Below are 23,746 nucleotides of genomic sequence, written 5' to 3' on the forward strand. Positions count from 1 at the left end.
GGGTAAATTAACAATTTTATTTTTAACTTACATTTTACAATCTTAATTTTATTTAGAATAATGCCTACCTCTTGCTGCATTCCTGTTTAAGCTCAGAAAAAATTAAAATGGAATTTTTTTTTGTTTTTTTTTTTATTATCTTCGGCATCATTAAAATTTTCGATTTTTTAAATAAGCAACAAAAATTTGGCGTAGGTACCTTCCTAATTTTGTTTTCGGCATTAACATTTTTACGAAAAAGTAATACAGCAATGCAAAAACTTTCCCATAGCAACCACGATAACCCACAAAAGTGTCAAGAATAAGTTTTTGAAAATTTGTTTTTTTTTTTCGATAATCTTCAAAATCACATAAAATATAATATATATATTTTTTTATATGGCATGTTCTTTTACAAGTAAATAATATGCAACTTTAGGGTAAATTATCCATTTTCGTATTTTGAGGGTAGACGAATTTGAAACAGGGTTTATGTATATTTTTCCAATAAAATAAATAATAAAAAATATTTAAAACATTTATCATATACCTAAAAATACGTAATAATAAAAAAAATATATTATCTTGTAAAATGTAAAATATTAGGTCCCGCGGTATCTCCACTTAGTCGTTCCACTGTACGGCGTGCGCCACCAAATTTCGGCTTCAATTTTGACGCCACGAAACCAGTGTCACGGCTAGAACTCTCGATCGGCTAAGTAAGGGATCTCAGCATGAATTAACTCACTCTCTCCTTCTTGGTTTTTGAAATGTTTGAATCAATTTTCAAAGCATTTTTTTAAGGATCAATTAACTGTCTATTTCGAAAAAACAATCTATTTACAGACACCCAATTTGGTTTGAGAAATAACAAATCTACAACCTATCACATCACGGAATGATGCGAAATGGGTATATCGTGGGTATACTGCAAAGTGGCCAAGTCAAAAAATGTAGTTTTCTACAAATAATGATAAAAATTACAATTTTTCTAATAAATCACACATCGCCGTTTTGTTTTTTTATAAATAGTATAATTTTGTAAATAAGAAAACAAATAAAAATTTTAAAATTTATTTATCTAATATTCCACAGATTTTTTTGTATAAGAGGAAAACTTGGACTTGGTCATACATGATGTTACAAAAAAACAAGATTTACTGACTTGGTCGAAATAATTATATTGTATACTCAGAAAACATTACATGTCAACATGTTACAAAGTCACATTCAGAGTTAGATTCCGAATAAGTTGGTTCCGGGGCTGGATTATTCCTTTTTTTATCTACAGGAAGAGATTTAGACCAATTATGATACTCCATTGGAATATTGTTATTGTCAACCAACTTCATAAGACTTGTCTTCTTCTTTTCTGAGATGGGCAGCAAGTTTTTGTATAAGGGTGTAAATTTTTCTGTAGGCCTTCCACGAACAACTACTCGTAGAACGCGAAAGTCCTCTTCACTATAATTGTATTTAAATAGTATGCGTCCTGAATGACTTTTTTCTTATTTCATAACTTTTATACTAATTTTTAACCAGTGCACTTGCTCTCCTTGAACATCTTTTGTTTTATTTTTTATTATAGCAATTGCCAGGGCTTTAAGGTCGTAAAAATCTCCGTAGCGTAGCTCTTTTACATTGTAAGCTTCATTGTATTCGCAGCTATCTCTTTGGTCATTCGGTTCACTCCAAGCATAGCAGTATGCCGCATTTGAACTTGTAGACTCGTAGATCGTTAAATTATAGGCGCAAAGTTTCATGATGTAATACATTTGAGATATTTCAGAAGAGGGAATACGTAAAACACTCTGTAAATCAAAAGTGGCAATTCGATAAGTTATTTCCGATACAAATTTTTCATTCCTTCCAGCGCATTCTTGAACATAAAGTTCGTACATTTTTGAAATCGATAAAGAAGGATCTAAGTATTTACGGTGACTTGATTTCCGACAATTGTGGGACTCCATAGTTGGAAATCCTTCAATATAAGCCTTCACCTTTTGAATAATCTCCTCAGAAGTTTTATTGGGTGGAATACACAATATTCCACTTTTATCTGGATTTTCAAATATGCCCATTTCATTGGCACCTTTCTACAAGACCATATGCAGGGCATACCTGCAACTTTACATTTCCTTTTGTAAGGTAATATTTTCTACTAGATAACTTCTTTGCCCCCGTACCAGTTCTTATCCTTTGGCACCTGGGTTTAGCAGCCTTAATACAACTTATAAGAAAATGCTTTTGATGCATGTAAGTCATTTTTTAATAATTGGGACAATTTATTTTTTATCTCCTTTTTACAGAAATTATTGGAGCATTTAAAAAGACAATTTTGACAGTTGATCTCTTGGCAGTTTTGGAGATTTTTGAATATTTTTTCTAGCCGCGTATGCTTCGCCAGCAGACCTTTGCGCTTTAGCTATATTTTTTTGCCAGTTTATAGGATCTTTACTTTCCCATCGGTATTTCCTCCTTTTTTTCTTATTAAACTTCTTCATCGCTTGAGGAGATTTCATTCGGTATGTACTGATCACTACTCTCATATGCAACAATGCTAGCTGAAGATGTGCTTGCACCTGCAATTATTTCATCTACGTTTTTTTTGTTTTGTTTCTTTAAACTTTCTTGGCCCTATCATGAACCTCTATCATCACTGTCACTATCGGTGGTCTCTACAAAAAAATTTAGAAATTAGGATGACAGAAAGAATTAAATTCGCAAAAATTATTTAAAAAGTTATATCCTATAAGTACCTCTAGTTTCACAATATGTAACTCATATATTGGGCGCTGATCTACTGAGCTGTTTGAGATCAATATCTTTTAAGGCCAGATCTTGCATCACCGCCTCGTTATTTCCTAAAAAAATTAAAAGAATTTATCAAATTGTATATTTCTATATTAAACGTAATGTATCTTTCTAAAAAACATTTTTTCAAAACGTCATAATCAACAAAAATTACCTTCTTCCTCGTTCTGCTCCAAGTTATCTATCTGCCGGGGTGCACTATTTGAATCTCGCACTTGACGTTGTTTCTATTCCAATAATTTAATTTTTATTTATACTTAAGAATGAAGCCATAAAATAAAAATCTCAACAGCAGATTAAGCAAACTACTAATGCTTCTATAATAAATAAAATTATCTATTTGAGAAAATGCCTTTTTTGTGCTATTATAGTGGATAGTTGGCTAAATGTTTTTATTAATAACATAATTATTATTATTGTTTATTGTTCTTATTAACACAGCACAGTTTAAGTTAATTTAGATATTTATACGCTAATATACCTTTATTAATTTATATTGATACTTTGAAAACTATAAGAAATAAAATTCTAACCTCAAAAACACTAATTTTAAACTATATACATACCTTCAGAATTAATATGTATTACATTTGTAGGTCATAAAAACAGCAGATGTTTTCCTCTGAAACTCATTCTAATGATATTCAAAGCTAGACTTTGTAATTAAAACCACAAATCACTACGACTTGAATGTTTACTAATAATAATACTGACCACGTCACTGCATAAGTAAAATTTAATAAGAAATGCTACCACAGAAACTGACCAAGTCAAGTTAGTCAGTTTTACTGGAAAGGGCTATACTAAGTAAAAATGACCAAGTCGAGTTGGTCTCTGTTTACTGCATTATGAGTACTTTTATACACTTGGTCATAACCGGCAATATTTTACAAACAATTTTAATATTGACTTTGGGTAATTTTTTATGATAAAGATTAAATAATTCCTAATCACTTGGACACAAAAACAGAAAATAGTCGATTTTTGACTTGGTCACTTTTTGCAGAATACCCACGATATATGGATTCATATGCTGCTTTTTATGACCTCACTAAAGCATTTGTATCTTTCATGGGATCCTTATACAGAAATTGAAATTATACCATCTGAATATTAATAGTATGAGACTGATTCAGTCATACCTTCAGGTTCACAATTAATATGTTGGTTCCAGCAGCAGTTTGTCAACTGACTGTTCCACAAGGTTCTGTCCTTGGTCCTCATACACATTAATGATCTTCCAAATGTTCAACATATTTAAAACCTCCTTTTTGCAGGTGATACTAGTAATGTTATTCAGTACTCCGCTTTAGATCCCATTTTAAATCATGATACATGATAGCAATACAAATAATCATGAATGGTTTTTGGCCAAAAAACTTTCGCTAAATGCATCGAAGCTACCAACAAGCTAAACTTTATTACATTAGATGCTAAATTAACGTTGTTGTTTGACATGTTGTCTGTCTACCATGGGTACTTCTCTGCAAATGTGTGCTATACATTAATAGAAAATCGTTAAGCTTCGACGAAAATGTATCATGACCATGCCTGGGGTGTAGACATTGTAGGCAGTACTTCAGAGACCTTCATATACTTACATTTCAATGTGAATAATATCTCCGGCTTTATAACTTCTTCAGATGGACACCATTACATTGGTATACCAAATTTCTCTAGCTCTATTGACTTTCTTCTACAGTCTCGAACATATTTTTTCAATAAATATATTAATAGTGAAGTTTTTTCCCAATGTTCTTAAAATATCTATTATTTCTCTTATTTTTAAGACAGGTGATAAAAGCGAAGTTCTAAACTAAAAACCAACAAGTATTTTAAATTCCTTAGCCAAAATCTTTGACTCATAAAATTCACAAGTGTACTAGGATTCTCGGAGTATGCAATTCAGTTTATGAAATATTAAGGTTAAGGTGCGACAATCAATATTTGTAACATCTGAGTAGCTTAACGCAGTAACCTAGGACCTCTTCTATTTATAACTTCCTAAGGTTACTCATAATGTCTCACATTTATTAATAATTTTATGATATTTGCGTCTTTTTCGTTCGTTTCGTTCGTTTCCTCTTTGCATCAGGATTTGTCTTGTTACTCGACAAGGCAGGCACATAGGGTACCATTGCCCATTCCCAGATCGGTCCTCGTGCGTGACTTTGTTGCCTATAACAGTCGTCAACTTTTTAACCATTTGCCTATTAGAATAAGACAGATTTCTCAGGCTCATAGATTTAAAAGGGAAGTTAGGAAATTGCTTGTTGTAAGACCCTATTATGATATTGAAGAATATTATAATGATACCTTTTAATGTATTTAGTTCTTGCTGGTATAAGATTGATTGTTTTTTTTAGCTTTAAGTTTTATCAGCACTTTATTGTATTTCATTTTAATCTTGTTTTATTTGTCTGTATATTTCATATATTTTTTGTTGTTTGTTCTCACCTACTTTTTTGTTTTATACAGCTTTGTTCACAACAACAAATAGAACAATAAAGCATATTTTGAATTTGATTGATTGCCGCATGATGCAGTTTGCCATTAGTTTAATAAAAATAAACTCAATTTCAATCCTGATAAATGTTCTCTGATAACCTTAGAAAAGTAAAAGATTAATGTGTGCTATAATAGTGCTCATTAAGAATTAGGCTTATTCCTATATTACCGTTTGGATTTTTTAATAGTGTTTGGATCTTCCGGAATTAGTGTTTTTCTCCTTTAACCTGTCCAATTATACAAGAAAAACATCACTTTATTCTCATACTCCTCTAATTCATAAACTGAGATAAGGATATATAAATGAGAATTCAACTTTTCCCCTTATTTCTATATCACCGTTTGGTTTTCTTAATAGTGTTTGGATCTTCCGGAATAAGTGTTTTTCTCCTTTAACCTGTCCAATTATACAAGAAAAACATCACTTTATTCTCATACTCCTCTAATTCATAAACTGAGATAAGGATATAAAAATGAGAATTCAACTTTTCCCCTTATTTCTATATCACCTTTTGGTTTTCTTAATAGTGTTTGGATCTTTCGGAATTAGTGTTTTTCTCCTTTAACCTGTCCAATTATACAAGAAAAACGTCACTTTATTCTCATACTCCTCTAATTCATAAACTGAGATAAGGATATATAAATGAGAATTCAACTTTTCCCCTTATTTCTATATCACCGTTTGGTTTTCTTAATAGTGTTTGGATCTTCCGGAATAAGTGTTTTTCTCCTTTAACCTGTCGAATTATACAAGAAAAACATCACTTTATTCTCATACTCCTCTAATTCATAAACTGAGATAAGGATATAAAAATGAGAATTCAACTTTTCCCCTTATTCCTATATCACCGTTTGGTTTTCTTAATAGTGTTTGGATCTTCTGGAATTAGTGTTTTTCTCCTTTAACCTGTCCAATTATACAAGAAAAACATCACTTTATTCCCATACTCCTTGTTACAGGTTTAATCTCCAACAGATATATTAATTGATTTATTAATTTTTTTTTACCAAGATAAAGTAAATCTCAACCATAGTTTCATAAAATAATTTATTTAAAATTCATACATAAATATACATACTACACAGATATGATACACCATTAAGATGGTCCCTAATGGGTCCTAACACACCCGATCTGAAAAGCAAGGAAAACCATTATTGGATGAGGAAAGTAAATAATAATATGGGATATTGTTTCATTGTTTTGTTGATTGAATAGAATTAGGAACTGCCATTGATTTTGCATTGATTTTACCTTGCAGGTCAATTTGGCCTATTTTAGATTTTAATGAATACTGAGCACATATTAACTATTTGTTTATTTTGTTCAAATCATAAGGATCAATAGTGATAAGAATGTTAATGTCAATCTGGTCTGTCAGTTTTTTTTTGTAAATTATTGTTGCTAAACCATGGCCTCAAGTTATAGATTGCTCCATAGTTGCAAATTACTTAAACCAATGTTGGTACCAGATAGTACCCAGTAGTTAAACCCAGCATGTCAACACCTAGGTACTTGACAGATAAATGCATTACTTAAAATTTGGAGGGAACTGACAATCCTATTTTTAATAGATTCATTCTTTATCTGGTTCTAGAGTATGACAGATAGTTTCGCTTAATGCGGATGTGAAAAGGTAGACCCTATCTTGGCCTAATTTTTTTTTTTAGTTACTAGTATGTGCTAGGATAGCTTAATTGCTGATTTTCTAAGTAGGCCTAAGAGTTTATAGGGCTCCTTGTTTTTGTTGTGTTAAATAAACCCCAGAAAAGGCCACATTCCATCTTCGGTAAGTTAGCACATGTTACATACCTAAGTCATTTTCCTATTTTTTTCATCTAATTAATTTCTTATTTGCATGCTTTTCGGTTTAACTCAAAAGAACATCAATGCATCCAACTTTTCAGAGAGCGATTTTATAAAATTTAACTTACTTACCCACACAAAAATGCCATAAAATTGACAGCCATGTCGAACCTCATGTGTGGTCCCCATTTTTAGGCCTTCCTGTACCTTCTGCTTATCCTCTGCTTCTACTTTTGCTGCATTTTTATTGTTACTGCTTCCACCTCACTTGCTACTCCACGTGTTACCACATCAAGTCGCTTGGATCATCACCTCCGGAACCTGCATTCCTCCCAATCGGCTACACCTAATACCGATTGCCTTCCACTACCTGCTAGACATTCTAGAAGCATCCTAATTGGTCGATCTGCTGCTGCCTCTTTTGACCCAAACGTATAGCTGCCAACAAAGGAGCCCCATTCAGTCAGGTGGGCCCTGCTACCAGTCGGAGAGACTCAGAATTTCAGGTAGCCCCTTTTCTTTTTGGCTTGGTTTCTTCAAGTATTGATTTATCGGCTCGTTGCAATTTATAGATTATTTTTTTTTTTTTTGAATTAATATGTAGAAATAATCACAGATTTTAAATTCAATTTAGTAAAATTGTTTATATAACCACCATCACTGATTTGATTTGAAATTGGGAACTGAGTATATACGTATATGCGAGGTATTGTCAGATGTACAATTGAATAAGTATTAAGTGCTAAATTATACTTTATTTTCTTTCTCATAATTCTAAATTTCATAATTATAACTTAAGTATTAAACCATTACTGTCTTAGTATTTATTTTTTTTGAATTGAGGTTATAGATTAAATTAGTTGTCAATTATGACATTGATTTATCTTTCAATACTAAAGCTGAGTTTAACAATATAACGCTGCGTTTTCTTTGCGTGCCCTAATAAAGGCTAATAATCATAACCCTGGAACCCACATTTAGGCATTGTGCGAGGAACAGTGCAATAAATTTGGCGCCTAACGTGTCAGTTCATGCTTTACCAATTTTTTTTTCTAATGACTTTTGATTATATTAAACATTAGCAGTTAATTTTGATTAGTTGTTTTGGAAGGTTGACTTTACCATTCTTATTTTTTTGACGTTTTCATCAGTTCAGTGTTTCTTCTCATTTAAAAAAAAAAAAGAGAATTATCAATACATTTTATTTAGGTTGGTGACCAATTACCAAAAACCAAGGAAATATCTTCAGGTGTTGTAGGGAAGGATAAATGATACAAGTGTTATAGGATTACAGGGTGGTGTAAAAAAAGAAAAAAAAGGAAGAAAAGGAAAAACATTTTTTTTTAAATTCTTGAATAGAGGTATTGTCGAGAAGAAGTAGTACTTTATAAAGTATCATAGAGATATATATTTTCTTTTTCATTTTCTTTTATTATAGTTTGATTTGCTTTAGATAAATTGTTGGAACTTTGATTATGTAATTTTTTTAATGCGAACATCTATTCGTTGAAGTAATTATGAGTGATTAACATAATCGAAAAGTTTTTAAATATTTTGTTTTTTTTTTATATTTTTTTTCTTTGATTTTTTTTTTAAATCTATTCATGCGCAGTACTGTAGTAAGTGTATATAATAAGCTTATTTACTGGTATTACCTTTGATTGATTTTTATGACTTCTTTTGTTTTTTTTTTATTTATTTATTTATTTTTTTTGAAGTACCTGACTATTCTTACTTCTTATTAGTAGGTCTGAATGATAAATATAACTATAGTCTTAACTGCTCTTATACGTAGTGTATTTGCTGTTGGACTTTGATTCCTTTTTTTTTAATTTTTTTTCTTAGGAAAGGGTGGGGGTGTCCTTTGGATACTTAATCATATTTTCCTTTTAATTTTTTTTTGTAGCTTATTTATTTAATTAACGTTATTAAATTATATATAATATATCTATAAATATATATATTTTTTTTGTCCCTCTATTTTGACATTTGAAATGGATGTTAATTATCTAGGTGGTGAGGAACTAAAATATGAGTTACACATTCGAGGTCTCCCATTAACCGGTTCTTTCGCTCAAAAACGGACCAGTCTTCGTGAGTCCTTGCGGTTGGAACGAGAGAAACACATTGATCCTCCTAGTTCCACTGCCTTCGACACGGATAGTGAGCTTTGCCTTTGTCGTAGTAAATTAATATCTATTGAACGGGATATTAAGACTCTCGGAAAGGATTATTGTGATGGAGAATCCAAACGGATTAATACCCTCTTGTTGCATTTGTACCAGCGTATCAATCGAGTCCATGCTGTGTCAGAAGTAGAGTCGGTTTTAAAAAATGAGATTGTAAGTTCATGCACTAAACTTTTTGGTGATCTTAATCTTGCTTCTCAAGGTATCATGCCTTCTTGCTCTTATGCCAACAAACCACCAGCCATTACCCTAACAGGAGCCACTCCATCTCACGAATCCCATGAATCCTTAAATACAGGAGACAACTTAGTAGTTTCAAATGACTTAATTGTTTTGAGTGATGAGGAATCTACACCTGTTGAAGAACTTGAAGCGGAACGTGTTAATTCCAATGTTGCTGCCGCATCGACTTCACAATGCGAGGTTGCAGAGCAGTCGAACAATTTGAATAATTTCCAGTCTGGTACTTCTACGTCCTTTGCACATTCAGCTATTAATAGGGAGTTGCCTCAGATTGAATCTCATAGCGATGCAGTACCCTATGGGACTACTTCCAATCCGTCTTTGACACAACAGTCTAGACCTCCACTCCAGGATTTATTGGAGCTTGCTCAAAGCAGTTGTCCTTATTTTAATCCTCAGCAGAGAACGTCAAGTACATCTGAGTCAAGACCTTCCTATGGTCGTTTCATGCAGCGCGACGGATCCAGAGTCTTTCAGTCTTCCGGAAATGAACTTAATGCAAAGTCCTCAATATCTTCGAATCCTATATCACAACCTCCTGTAAGTCAAATTAACTGTTATCCAGTGAGTTCAGCAAATGAGTCTCAATCAATGAGTCGTCAATCACAGGTTCGTTTTGGACCCCCCGTGGTTCATGCATCTCCTCCAGCAAACTCCACTGCTCATGGAGACAACTTGTCCCAGTCCATACCAATCAACGACTTAGTTCGTCATTTGGAAGAAGTCAATTTTTCTCCGACGGACACATCGAATCAAACTTACGGGCGTGAGCCGAGACAACTATCGCATCCCTCATACCATACACATGATGTGTTTCGATGGAATATTAAGTTTAATGGACAGACTAGTGTTAACGACTTTCTAGAGAGAGTTGAGGAAATACGTTTATCTCGAGGTGTACTTAAGGAGCAGTTACTCCGGTCTGCACCAGAGTTGTTTACTGGCGATGCCCTTCTTTGGTATCGTACCAATAAATTTGCCAGTTGGGATGATTTAGTAACTAAATTGAAAGATTCCTTTCGGCCTTATGACTATGAATATGGTTTGTGGGATGAAATACGTAGGCGCACCCAAGGATCACAAGAACGCGTCCTTACGTTTATTGTCGCAATGGAGAGTCTATTTCGAAAACTTTCAGAAAGTCCCTCCGAATCAGTCAAACTTAATCTTATTCGTCGAAATTTACTTCCTTATATTCAAAGTAGGCTTGCTACCCATGAAATCCATGATCTTCACGAGTTGACTAGGTTAAGTCGAGCAATTGAAGAGACCGAAGCCAGAGTGCAGAGATTTGTCCCACCCCCCACAAACATTAGACAGCTATTAGAACCTGAACTTGCCTACAGAAAACCCAGTCATCACGTAGCGTCAATTGAGTCTTATTCAGAGCCTAGTGATGTTAAGCCGATTATTCCTAATAATCATTCGGCTTATTCAACTTCTATAGATGCAGTTTCTTCTGTTGTAACCTGCTGGAATTGCGGTGACAGCGGACATCGTTTTCGTAAATGTTCTAAGCCCAAAACGTTCTTTTGTTTCCGATGCGGAAAGAGAGACGTTAGTGCAAAGACTTGTCCAACATGCTCAAAAAACGAGGCATCGGCAAGAGCATAGGCCGTCCCTCTTGCCTATCTTTTGAATCGCAATCGGCTATTAGTCTATCCAAACATGTTCGTACTTCTGCCGTCCTTGATTTCGTCTTGGCACATGCCAAAGGTGATGAGCGTCCTTATCTGCACATAGACATTTTTGGAAAATCACTATTAGGTTTACTTGATAGTGGAGCATCTCGAACTATTATTGGTTCTGCCGGATGGTCTGTTTTGTCTACTTATTGCACCCTTAAACAATCTGGGGCCACTGAGTGCACTGTAGCCAATGGACAACAATGTTCAATAAAAGGAATTGTGACCTTACCTATGAGGCTTCGCACTCGCGTAGTCCTTATGGATGTTTTGGTTGTTCCCTCCCTACCCCATTCCTTGATCTTAGGTATTGATTTTTGGACTCGTATGGGGATCATACCTGACCTTAACACTGGGGAATGGCATTTCAAAGATATTGCTCCATACTACTGTCACGAAACTGCCGCAATTCAATCCGTTGATACTCTGACTCCAACACAAAAAGGAACTCTCGATCGACTTATCGAGGATGTCTTTTCCAACATGAGTTCAACATTGGGTTGTACTAATTTGGTCAAGCTAGAAATCAGGACAAATTCAGCACCTATCAAACAGCGCTATTATCCTCTTTCCCGTGCCCTTCAAAAGGATGTCAATACTGAATTGGAACAAATGATTGCCAATGGTATTGTGGAACCATCTATTTCACCCTGGTCATCTCCAATAGTAATGGTTAAGAAAAAAACTGGCGAATGGCGTTTTTGTGTCGATTATCGCGCTTTAAATCGTGTAACCATCAAAGACAGTTATCCCATACCTTTTGTTTCTGCCACTTTAGATAAATTAAGAGATGCCAAGTTCCTTAGTACGTTGGATATTAAGTCCGCGTATTGGCAAATACCTATTGCACCAGAATCTCGCCCTCTTACTGCATTTACAGTCCCTACTAGAGGACTTTTCCAATTTACCCGTATGCCCTTTGGGTTGACTAATGCCCCTGCAGTGTGGCAAAGACTGATCGATTCTGTTATTGGTGTTGACTTGGAGCCATACGTCTTCGTCTATCTTGACGACGTAATCATTTCCACCCCGTCGTTCGAGGAACATATTCGTGTTTTACGTGAGGTCATACAGAGGATCGTTAAGGCAGGTCTAACTCTTAACAGAGAGAAGTGTACCTTTTGTAAACCCGAGTTAAAATATTTGGGGTACATTGTTAATTCTTCCGGTCTACTAGTGGACCCCGATAAGATTGAGGCTATTCTGCGTATACCAACCCCCAAGACTGTTACTGATATTAGAAGAATTGTTGGACTCGCATCTTGGTATCGGAGGTTTGTCCCTAATTTTTCCACGATAGTATCTCCCTTGACCTCATTGACCATGAAGAACGTAAAGTTTGTATGGAGTCCTGAATGTGAAAATGCTTTTAATACTATTAAAGAGAAACTGGTCAGCGCACCGGTTTTATCATGTCCAGATTTTGATCTTCCTTTTATTATCCAATGTGACGCTTCCGATTTTGGACTTGGAGCTGTCCTTTATCAGGTTCAAGGTGACGAAGAGCACGCTATTTGTTTCCTAAGTAGGTCTCTTACCAAAAACGAGCGTCGGTATAGCACAACAGAAAAGGAATGTTTGGCTGTCATTTTCGCCATCGAAAAACTCAGACCATATGTGGAAGGTAGCCATTTTACAGTGGTAACTGACCACTATAGTCTGAAGTGGCTTAATTCAATCAAAGATCCTGTTGGTCGCATTGCTCGATGGGCTGTAAGGCTACAACAGTACGATTTTGACATAGTTCATCGTAAGGGTAAAGACAACATCGTCCCCGATGCATTATCTCGTTCGGTACCAGTGATAGATGAGGTAGCACCTCTGAATGACATGTCAACGAACGATTCTTCTTTCCTGATCGACAAGTGGTATTCCCGCATGCTAAAACGCGTTAAAGAGCAACCATCTAAGTACCCACTATGGTGGATTTCTAATAATAAGCTCTATAAGCGCACTAAGTCAAAATACCCCGCTTTAGATAATCCTGACGATGCTTGGTTGCAGATTGTACCACGAAATCAACGATCTGATGTCATAAAGGCACATCACGATCCTCCCACCTGTGGTCATCTTGGAGTGTTTAAGACTCTTTCCCGTATTTCACAGAAATATTACTGGCCAAATATGAAGTGTGACGTAGCTAGGTATATTGCCCGATGTCACACTTGCTTAAGGACTAAACCTCTTCAAAAAGTCTCTTCTGGCCACCTTCTTAGTCCACAACCAACCCTGACTAGACCTTGGCAAATCCTCAGTGTAGACCTTGTGGGTCCCTTGCCTCGTTCTCGTTCTGGATATTCCTTCGTATTGTCAGTATATGATTTGTTCAGTAAGTATCCTCTCTTCTTTCCTTTACGAGTGGCTACCGCCAGCAGTATATTAAAATGGCTCGAGGACCATGTACTTTTGGTTTACGGAATCCCTGATAGAATCATTGCCGACAATGGACCTCAGTTTCGTAGTGGGGCTTTCCAAAATAAAATGCAAGAGTATGGTATCCAAATACGTTATACTGCTAATTACCACCCGCAGGCTAACCCTGTAGAGCGTGTCCACCGTGTTCTAAAAACCATCATCTCAAGCTATGTTGATGAGGATCATAGGACGTGGGATCTAATTTTGGCTAAGGCAGGTTGTGCAATCCGATCAGCAAGACACGAAGTTACGGGTCTAACCCCAAACTTTGTAATTTTTGGTAGAGAACTTCGATTTCTGTGTCCCACCCCGACTTTAATTTCTCCATCTAACCCTAATGATTCCGATCCAACTTTGCGATCGAAAACATTGGAAAAGGTATTTGTCGATGTTCAGAAAAGACTGAAAAGGGCTTGCGAGCAACGTAGTAGGCGTTATAACTTACGGCATCGCGATGAGCGTTTTCAACTTGGTCAGGAGGTATGGCAGAGAAATTATGTTATCTCTAATGCTGCCAAAAACTTTACTTCAAAGTTCGCGCCTAAATATCTTGGGCCCTACAAGATCAGCAAAATTCTCTCTCCATGGTCCTACGAAGTTTCGGACTTGACAGGCCGTTGTCGTGGAGTTTGGCATGCTAAAGATTTAAAGGCACATCCACCTGATAATAACGTTCAAGATCAAATCTAATGTTAGTATCTAAGTTATAAGTCAGCGTAAATTAATTATTATAATAGATTCGGTTCTTTGTAGTTATTTTGAGGGTTCTTATAATGTTGTATTATATTAAGTATTTTCAAGTTAGGATTTCTTTTATTAGTTATTTAGTTAGATTAGTTTTTCTTTATTAGGGATTGAATTTCCATTGCAAGTTTCAGGTAAACTTCCTTTTCAGGAAGGAGGGGTGTGTTACAGGTTTAATCTCCAACAGATATATTAATTGATTTATTAATTTTTTTTTACCAAGATAAAGTAAATCTCAACCATAGTTTCATAAAATAATTTATTTAAAATTCATACATAAATATACATACTACACAGATATGATACACCATTAAGATGGTCCCTAATGGGTCCTAACACACCCGATCTGAAAAGCAAGGAAAACCATTATTGGATGAGGAAAGTAAATAATAATATGGGATATTGTTTCATTGTTTTGTTGATTGAATAGAATTAGGAACTGCCATTGATTTTGCATTGATTTTACCTTGCAGGTCAATTTGGCCTATTTTAGATTTTAATGAATACTGAGCACATGTAAATATTCTACATTCGCTTTACGTTTAAACACAAATAATACTCCCGGATACGTATAAAAAACTTTATTACAGACTAATTCTGAATTATAATTGAAAACTACTGACAAGATTACGGAATTAAACTTTTAAATAGTCTATACACGGGAAAATGTCTATTTGTCCGAGCCGTAAGACGTCGCGACGTTTTTTTCTTTTAATCGACAACTCAACTCACTCTTTTTAATACGTTTTGTTTTGACGAACCAGTCCGGCCTTGAGCAGAATATTTCTTAGAACTCCAGACGCCGACGATAAACACACAGTTCTCTTGGTATTCGTTTTTAAATAATAAAGTTATGCGATTTATGGGTTCATCACGCGTTATTTTCCACATCCTCCCGGGCGGCAGAAATCTCAAGTGGATAGAGTAATTGAATTGGTCGTCTCATCACTAAACCGTTAGAAGTCACAATTTCACATGCCCTAACTTTCTCGTCTCGTCCTATAAAAGTTTTCGTAATTCGAACCATCTTCCACATTAGCCTAGGAAGATTCTGTTCATACAACAGAACCAAATCGCCTACTTGCAATTTCTGTTGCTTTACAGTTACGTTATTGTGAACACTCCTTAATTGTTGTAAATAGTTACATGACCATATTTTCCAGAACTTTGTAAGGATGTCATTCCTCGCTTTCCAAGCCTGCAAAATATTGTCCCGTTTAATTATCGGATTTGTCAAATCGATTTGAAATCCACAATAATTTTCTCCCAGCAAAAAATGGCCTGGCGTTAGAATTAACAAATCATCTGGCTCATTACCAATGTATGTTAGTGGTCTTGAATTAATAGTAGCTTCAACTTCAGTCAAAACTGTTTGCAACTCATCAAACCCAATAGTCCGTTTTCCAAGCGACAGTTTTAATGCATCTTTAACTGACTTCACAAGCCTCTCCCAGAAGCCACCCCACCATGACGCTCGTTCCACAATAAATCTCCATTTAATTCTTTGCTGGGCAGCTAATCCTTGAACTTCGTTTTGCCACAAAATTTTTGTAAGCTCGTTTAACTCCAAAGCAGCTCGTTTAAATGTCTTAGCATTGTCGGAATATATAATGTCGGGCACTCCCCTTCTCGAAATAAATCTTCGAAGAGCTCTGATACAACTCTCTGTTGTCAGATCCGGAACCAATTCCAAGTGTATCGCCCTAATAACAGCACAAGTTAACAACATAATATAGACTTTTAATCTCCCATTTTCCTTTATGACATACAATGGTCCCGCAAAATCTACCCCTGTCACTTTAAAAGGCGCAACAGCATCTAATCTACTTCTAGGCAACGGTGCAAAGGGTTCACTTGCCGGTTTTCCTCTTAACCTTTTACATACAATACAAGTCTTTATTATAGCCTTAATCCATTGCCTTCCTTGGATAATCCAATATTTTTTTCTAACATTAGTTAAGGTAATATTAACCCCGCCATGCCTTACTGCACCATGAATCCTTAATATTACATGCGTCGTTAAGATAGATTTTTTAGGCAAAATAATCGGATATTTCGTGTCATAAGGTAAGGCTGCCTCCTGTAATCTACTTCCCAATCTTAAAACCCCTTGATCATCCAAAAATGGATTAAGACTGAGAATGCTCGATTGCCTCTCTATAATGTGACCTTTTGATAAAGCACTAATTTCCGCTTTAAAATACTGAGCCTGTATAACCTTAATCCAATAAAATTCACTTTGGATCAGTTCTTCAGCTTTAACCTTTATTGAATCAAATAATGTCTCGTCAAGATTTCGTGACCTTGCTATAAATCTTCTTACATAAGCCGTTATTCTAAGTATTTTATCAAAATTACTGAACTTGTCAAATGGAAATAAGGGCTCTTCGCTAATTCCGTTTACTTCAACTTGAACTGCAAATGCCGAAAAAATACCATGCTGCTCAGGCTCCGTTATCCCATCATTTGGCCAAAACTCTTTGTCTTTTAATAACCATTCAGGTCCGTGAAGCCAAAGTTTCGATTCTACAAATGCTTTCACGTTAATCCCTCTTGATAACAAATCTGCAGGATTTTCAACACCTGGGCAATGTCTCCATTCACCTTTTGTTAATTTTTGGATCTCTGCTACCCGATGGGCAACATATGGTTTCCATTTTGAACTTTTTCCTTTAATCCAATGCATAGAAATCTTGGAGTCTGTCCATAGGAAAATTTCGTCGATATTTTTGCACAAACTTTTTAGTATAAAATCTTGCAACCTAGCAGCACACAATGCACCCGTTAGCTCCAATTTGGGAATCGTTAACGTTTTATCTCCCTTCAAGTTAAGTGGAGCCACTCTATTTTTTGCTACCAGAATATTACAACTTTTATTTTTTTTAGAAGTTGTTACTTTAAGATAGGCCACTGCCCCATATGCTTTGGGGCTAGCATCTGAAAATATGTGCAATTCCGTATGGTCTTTTGAGTAGTCAACAACACATCTTGGAATCCAGTATTCTTTAAGTTCCATTAACTCATTTTCCCACTTAATCCAAATTTCGGTCAATTCGTTTGATAAAATGGAGTCCCAGTCGTACTTTTCAATCCATATTTGCTGCATTAAAATTTTTGCTCTTATTATAAATGGACTTAATAATCCTAATGGATCGTATACTTTTGCAATTGTCTGTAGAACCTTACGCTTCGTTATTCCTTGCTGCCCCGTATGATTCTCGACGGTAGATAATATAGAATTAACATCAATGTTTAGCTGATCTGTAAGAGTACACCACCGTATTCCCAGAACTTTCTTTACAGGATTACTGGCCTTTTCATTATCCATTAAAAGAGTTCTTCTTAAATGCACATTATTAGTAGCCCATTTCCTTAGATTCATGCTAGCTTTCTTCATTATTTCTTGACTTTTGAAATAAACTTCACTTGCCTCGTCTGGCGTGTCTACAGCAGCCACCAAATCATCGACGTAAAATGACCTTGACATGATATCACATATCTTTTTAAAACCTTCATTCTGCTCATCCAAATGTTTGGTCAAAGTAGCTGCCAAGATAAAGGGACTGCTCGTTACACCAAAAGTCACCCTTTTCATGCGAAAACTAACTATTTCTGGTAAGCTTCCATTATCCTCAATTGAGCTTTCGTACCATAAAAACCTTAGTGCATCTCTATCATCCTCATTAATTTCAATTTGCAGAAAGGCTTTCTCAATATCAGCTATTAATGCAACGTTGCCAATTCTAAAATTAATTAGCACTTTTAATAGCAAGGGTACCAAGTTTTCACCTGGTGACAGAAGATCATTCAAAGATGGCATTCCTGGAGCATGGGCAGATGCATCAAATACAACCCTTATTCTTGTGGTGTCTTTATCGTATCTGTACACCGGCCTGTGTGGCATATAGTAGGCTTTAGGCGAAATAACACTATTAGCACTTTCTGCGCAATCATTCTCAAAATATTCTCGCACAGCCTTATCATACTCTACTAGTCCTCCCATGCGAATAAGCTTTGACGTTAAACTTTTAGCCCTCGAAAGTGCCCCGTTAAAGTTTGACTCCACTACTATATCTTTACTTTTCCAAGGTAGTGCCACAGTATACCGATTCTCGTTAAAGTGTATACTTTCTTCTATGTACCTTTTCGTAGAATGGTCCATTACATTAGTATCATTAATGCCAATAGCTTCCAGGTCCCAAAATTTCTTTAGATCAAAATCATCATTCACAGTTTGCACTTGGAAAATATTAGTCACATTCACATTTAATGAAAATCCATATTCACAGCTTCTGCCATGGATAGTCCATCCTAAATAGGTATTCACCGCAGTTTGATATTCTGACAGCTTTTTAATTTCTCCAGTAACTATTTTCCAGTAGTAATCAGCTCCTACTAATACTGATATTCCAGGCAAAACTTGCTCTGCGTTATCTGGACAAATATCAGCCAAACTATGCTCCTTACTAAATTCATTTATAATTGAATTGTTACACGATGGAACAGCAAGTGTATCAAAACAGATTTCTGGTACTTCAATAGCGTTAATCGTTATGTTTTCGTTAGAGTTTACACCTCTTATTGTTAACTTTACTCGATTACACAACCGCGCAGGCGCCAGTTCTTTTTTACCAAAACACATTATAGACAGTTTGTGAGTCCCTTCTATTGGTAAATTCAATTGTCTGGAGACACACTCTTTAATAAAAGTCAACTGACTTCCGCCATCAATAATAAGTCTGATAAAAGTTTTAGATTGTCCACTGTCCAACACCTGAGCACACGCGGTCTGCAACAATACATTACTTAGTCCGTTATTAGAAAACAAAGCTGTAGCTCCACTTTCCCGTTCGTTAGATTGTTCATTATTATTACTAGACCGATTAGTTGCGCTATTATTTTTGATAAAGTCCGGGTCACACATGGTCATAGCATGCTTACGCGAGCACTTATTACACCTAATATTCGTTCTACAGTTCCTGGAAGAATGATTACTCTTTGTACATCTAAAACACCTGCCACTAGATTTTAAAATGTCTTTCTTTTTTGCCAATGTCACCGCGGAATTCGTACAATTAGTCGTCATGTGATCTTTTGATTTACAAAACAAACAATGTTCGTTTACCGATGTAAAAAGTCCTGCGGCCGTAAACTCATTATTCTCTTTAGGCTTGAAGCGATTTCTTTTAAAAGAGTCAGTACTTTGAGATTTTCCGCTAGACTTTTCACCCGATAGTATATTGGCTTGCTCTACAGAATCTACCTCTAGTTTTATAAACTGTAACAGTTTTAGCACTTTATCCTCATAAGATGCCTCACTACTACTTCCTGAACTCTCATGAGTCATATTTGAGTTTCTAGAGGCAGTTTCTTCGTTATCATTCCCTATATCAGTTGTGGCTTGCTTTTTGTTGTATTCTATTCTCATAGAAAGGGGTAGAGCTTTTAAAATTATAGATTTTACCATCATGCCATAACTACCGGGTTCAATTCCAAGACGTTGCAAGGATTTCATTATTTTTGACGTTACGTTATAGAGTTTTCTTAGAGCTGAGATATCCGTTCTATTTTTTACAGGGTTTATATCTAGCAATTTTTGAATATAGCTGTCAATAATACATTCCTTATTGCCATATTCATCTTTTAATAATTGAATGGCATCGTTATAACTATTTTTACTAGTCGTTAGACCCTGTATCGTTATGGAGGCATTTCCATATAGAACTGACTTTAAATAACTAAATTTTGAAGTATCATCCAATTGTAAATTGCTGTGAATAGCTGACTCGAATTGTTCCCAAAAAGCAGGCCACTCGTGATAATTTCCACTAAATTTAATTAGTTCTAATTTAGGAAGTCTTACCGACATTTTAGGTTGATGTAATTCTCCCGTTTGTTGACCCACATTATCCATGTTCTCAGCAGAAGCACCCAAAGCCATATTTCCTTGACTATTTACTTCCGCTATACATTGTTCCAATCTTGCAATTGCTACCACAGCCTTTTCGTCATATTCCAAAATTTTTACACACTCATTGTCCATTTGATCCTCACTAATAAATGAACTCGCCTTTTCGTTAGCAGATTTTAAATTTTCTCGAGCCGATTTTATTTTGACCACTTGAACAAGAGCGTCTTTCACATTAAATAGTTCCGAATCAATAATTACGTTAGCTTCGTTAACAACCCTCGTGAGCTGAGCGCGACACGCCGTTTTCATAGCAACCTCCATTTTTTTTATTACGTTAGTCCGTTACGTTAGTATAGTTTTCAATCCGTTAAAAAAAAAGAGAAAAAGTCCACTAAAAGCTTTCCCGGGTTTCGGCACCAAAATGTAAATATTCTACATTCGCTTTACGTTTAAACACAAATAATACTCCCGGATACGTATAAAAAACTTTATTACAGACTAATTCTGAATTATAATTGAAAACTACTGACAAGATTACGGAATTAAACTTTTAAATAGTCTATACACGGGAAAATGTCTATTTGCCCGAGCCGTAAGACGTCGCGACGTTTTTTTCTTTTAATCGACAACTCAACTCACTCTTTTTAATACGTTTTGTTTTGACGAACCAGTCCGGCCTTGAGCAGAATATTTCTTAGAACTCCAGACGCCGACGATAAACACACAGTTCTCTTGGTATTCGTTTTTAAATAATAAAGTTATGCGATTTATGGGTTCATCACGCGTTATTTTCCACAGCACATATTAACTATTTGTTTATTTTGTTCAAATCATAAGGATCAATAGTGATAAGAATGTTAATGTCAATCTGGTCTGTCAGTTTTTTTTTGTAAATTATTGTTGCTAAACCATGGCCTCAAGTTATAGATTGCTCCATAGTTGCAAATTACTTAAACCAATGTTGGTACCAGATAGTACCCAGTAGTTAAACCCAGCATGTCAACACCTAGGTACTTGACAGATAAATGCATTCCTTAAAATTTGGAGGGAACTGACAATCCTATTTTTAATAGATTCATTCTTTATCTGGTTCTAGAGTATGACAGATAGTTTCGCTTAATGCGGATGTGAAAAGGTAGACCCTATCTTGGCCTAATTTTTTTTTGTAGTTACTAGTATGTGCTAGGATAGCTTAATTGCTGATTTTCTAAGTAGGCCTAAGAGTTTATAGGGCTCCTTGTTTTTGTTGTGTTAAATAAACCCCAGAAAAGGCCACATTCCATCTTCGGTAAGTTAGCACATGTTACATACCTAAGTCATTTTCCTATTTTTTTCATCTAATTAATTTCTTATTTGCATGCTTTTCGGTTTAACTCAAAAGAACATCAATGCATCCAACTTTTCAGAGAGCGATTTTATAAAATTTAACTTACTTACCCACACAAAAATGCCATAAAATTGACAGCCATGTCGAACCTCATGTGTGGTCCCCATTTTTAGGCCTTCCTGTACCTTCTGCTTATCCTCTGCTTCTACTTTTGCTGCATTTTTATTGTTACTGCTTCCACCTCACTTGCTACTCCACGTGTTACCACATCAAGTCGCTTGGATCATCACCTCCGGAACCTGCATTCCTCCCAATCGGCTACACCTAATACCGATTGCCTTCCACTACCTGCTAGACATTCTAGAAGCATCCTAATTGGTCGATCTGCTGCTGCCTCTTTTGACCCAAACGTATAGCTGCCAACAAAGGAGCCCCATTCAGTCAGGTGGGCCCTGCTACCAGTCGGAGAGACTCAGAATTTCAGGTAGCCCCTTTTCTTTTTGGCTTGGTTTCTTCAAGTATTGATTTATCGGCTCGTTGCAATTTATAGATTTTTTTTTTTTTTTTTTGAATTAATATGTAGAAATAATCACAGATTTTAAATTCAATTTAGTAAAATTGTTTATATAACCACCATCACTGATTTGATTTGAAATTGGGAACTGAGTATATACGTATATGCGAGGTATTGTCAGATGTACAATTGAATAAGTATTAAGTGCTAAATTATACTTTATTTTCTTTCTCATAATTCTAAATTTCATAATTATAACTTAAGTATTAAACCATTACTGTCTTTGTATTTATTTTTTTTTAATTGAGGTTATAGATTAAATTAGTTGTCAATTATGACATTGATTTATCTTTCAATACTAAAGCTGAGTTTAACAATATAACGCTGCGTTTTCTTTGCGTGCCCTAATAAAGGCTAATAATCATAACCCTGGAACCCACATTTAGGCATTGTGCGAGGAACAGTGCAATATCCTCTAATTCATAAACTGAGATAAGGACATAAAAATGAGAATTCAACTTTTCCCCTTATTTCTATATCACCGTTTGGTTTTCTTAATAGTGTTTGCATTTTCCGGAATAAGTGTTTTTCTCCTTTAACCTGTCCAATTATACAAGAAAAACATCACTTTATTCCCATACTCCTCTAATTCATAAACTGAGATAAGGATATATAAATGAGAATTCAACTTTTCCCCTTATTTCTATATCACCGTTTGGTTTTCTTAATAGTGTTTGGATCTTCCGGAATTACTGTTTTTCTCCTTTAACCTATCCAATTAACGATTTTAGCAATATGTCCAATTAAACATTAGTCTGTCCGAAATTCTAACTGCAAAGACCTATAGGTATTTACTTTGACAGTGGTCTTAAATTTAATGTTCATTAAGGACATACTGTGAATAAAGCTTATAAGATATTTGGCTTTGCTATAAGAAACACAATGTTTTTTAGGAACATTAATAGTAATATAAAACTGTATAAAGCTCTAAGACCCCATCTTGAGGATGCTCCTGTTCTATGGTCACCACAAGCAGAAACCAATATAAAACATACAAATAAGTGTCCATTTTGTATTCTTGTAAGGGTCTACAGTTAATAAATTATATTAAAATATTAGATTGATTTTACTGACTGCTCTCCACAGAAAATTGATGGAGCAGTGTAAGTTCGTCATGTAAGTCGAGCTATTTGTTAGCAGTAATACCAAGGAAATTAAGAGGTGGTACTTTTTCTCACATCAATGATATTTTTTAATGTGGGATTTGTGTTATAGTATTTAGGCTTAATATTAAGTTATTATGCATACACCTTTATTTGTTGAATGTCTTTATTTTAGTTTTTTATAAATTTTAATTTCTATTTTGCTAGTGCCTCTTACATATAATTACAAATTATAATTGTGTTTAAGAGATTAAATAAATGCACAGACTAAACAAAATCACACACTTTCCCAGTTCTGACTACTGCATCCAGTTCTTTAATGTTATTCCACTACATCTAAGAAATCTTAAAGCCAGGATATTTAAAAAAAAAAATTTTTGTAAATGGTGCTTTTTATTCTACTTATTTGTAAAGTAGTCTTAATTTTATTAGAATGATTTTCAATAT

The 23,746-nt window shown here is 35.0% G+C and overlaps 1 protein-coding gene and 1 long non-coding RNA gene across 3 annotated transcripts in view; one reads left to right on the plus strand and one right to left on the minus strand.

Moving 5' to 3' along the window:
• Positions 1–23,746, plus strand: part of LOC126750692 (uncharacterized) — a 41,219-nt gene that overhangs the window by 6,238 nt on the left and 11,235 nt on the right. The gene's annotated exons all lie outside the window — the stretch shown is intronic.
• On the minus strand, positions 1,038–23,659 carry LOC126750697 (uncharacterized). 2 transcript variants are annotated; one of them, XR_007665795.1, is made up of 5 exons: positions 21,733–23,659; positions 5,981–6,436; positions 2,948–5,810; positions 2,739–2,843; positions 1,038–2,657 (listed from the first exon to the last, which is right to left on the minus strand). It is a non-coding gene; the product is annotated as an uncharacterized LOC126750697 (long non-coding RNA). The 2 variants fall into 2 exon arrangements; XR_007665794.1 differs by lacking the exon at positions 21,733–23,659 and adding an exon at positions 7,241–7,901.

The sequence above is a fragment of the Anthonomus grandis genome, chromosome 2 (genome assembly GCF_022605725.1).
Source record: "Anthonomus grandis grandis chromosome 2, icAntGran1.3, whole genome shotgun sequence".
Lineage (NCBI taxonomy): Eukaryota > Metazoa > Arthropoda > Insecta > Coleoptera > Curculionidae > Anthonomus > Anthonomus grandis.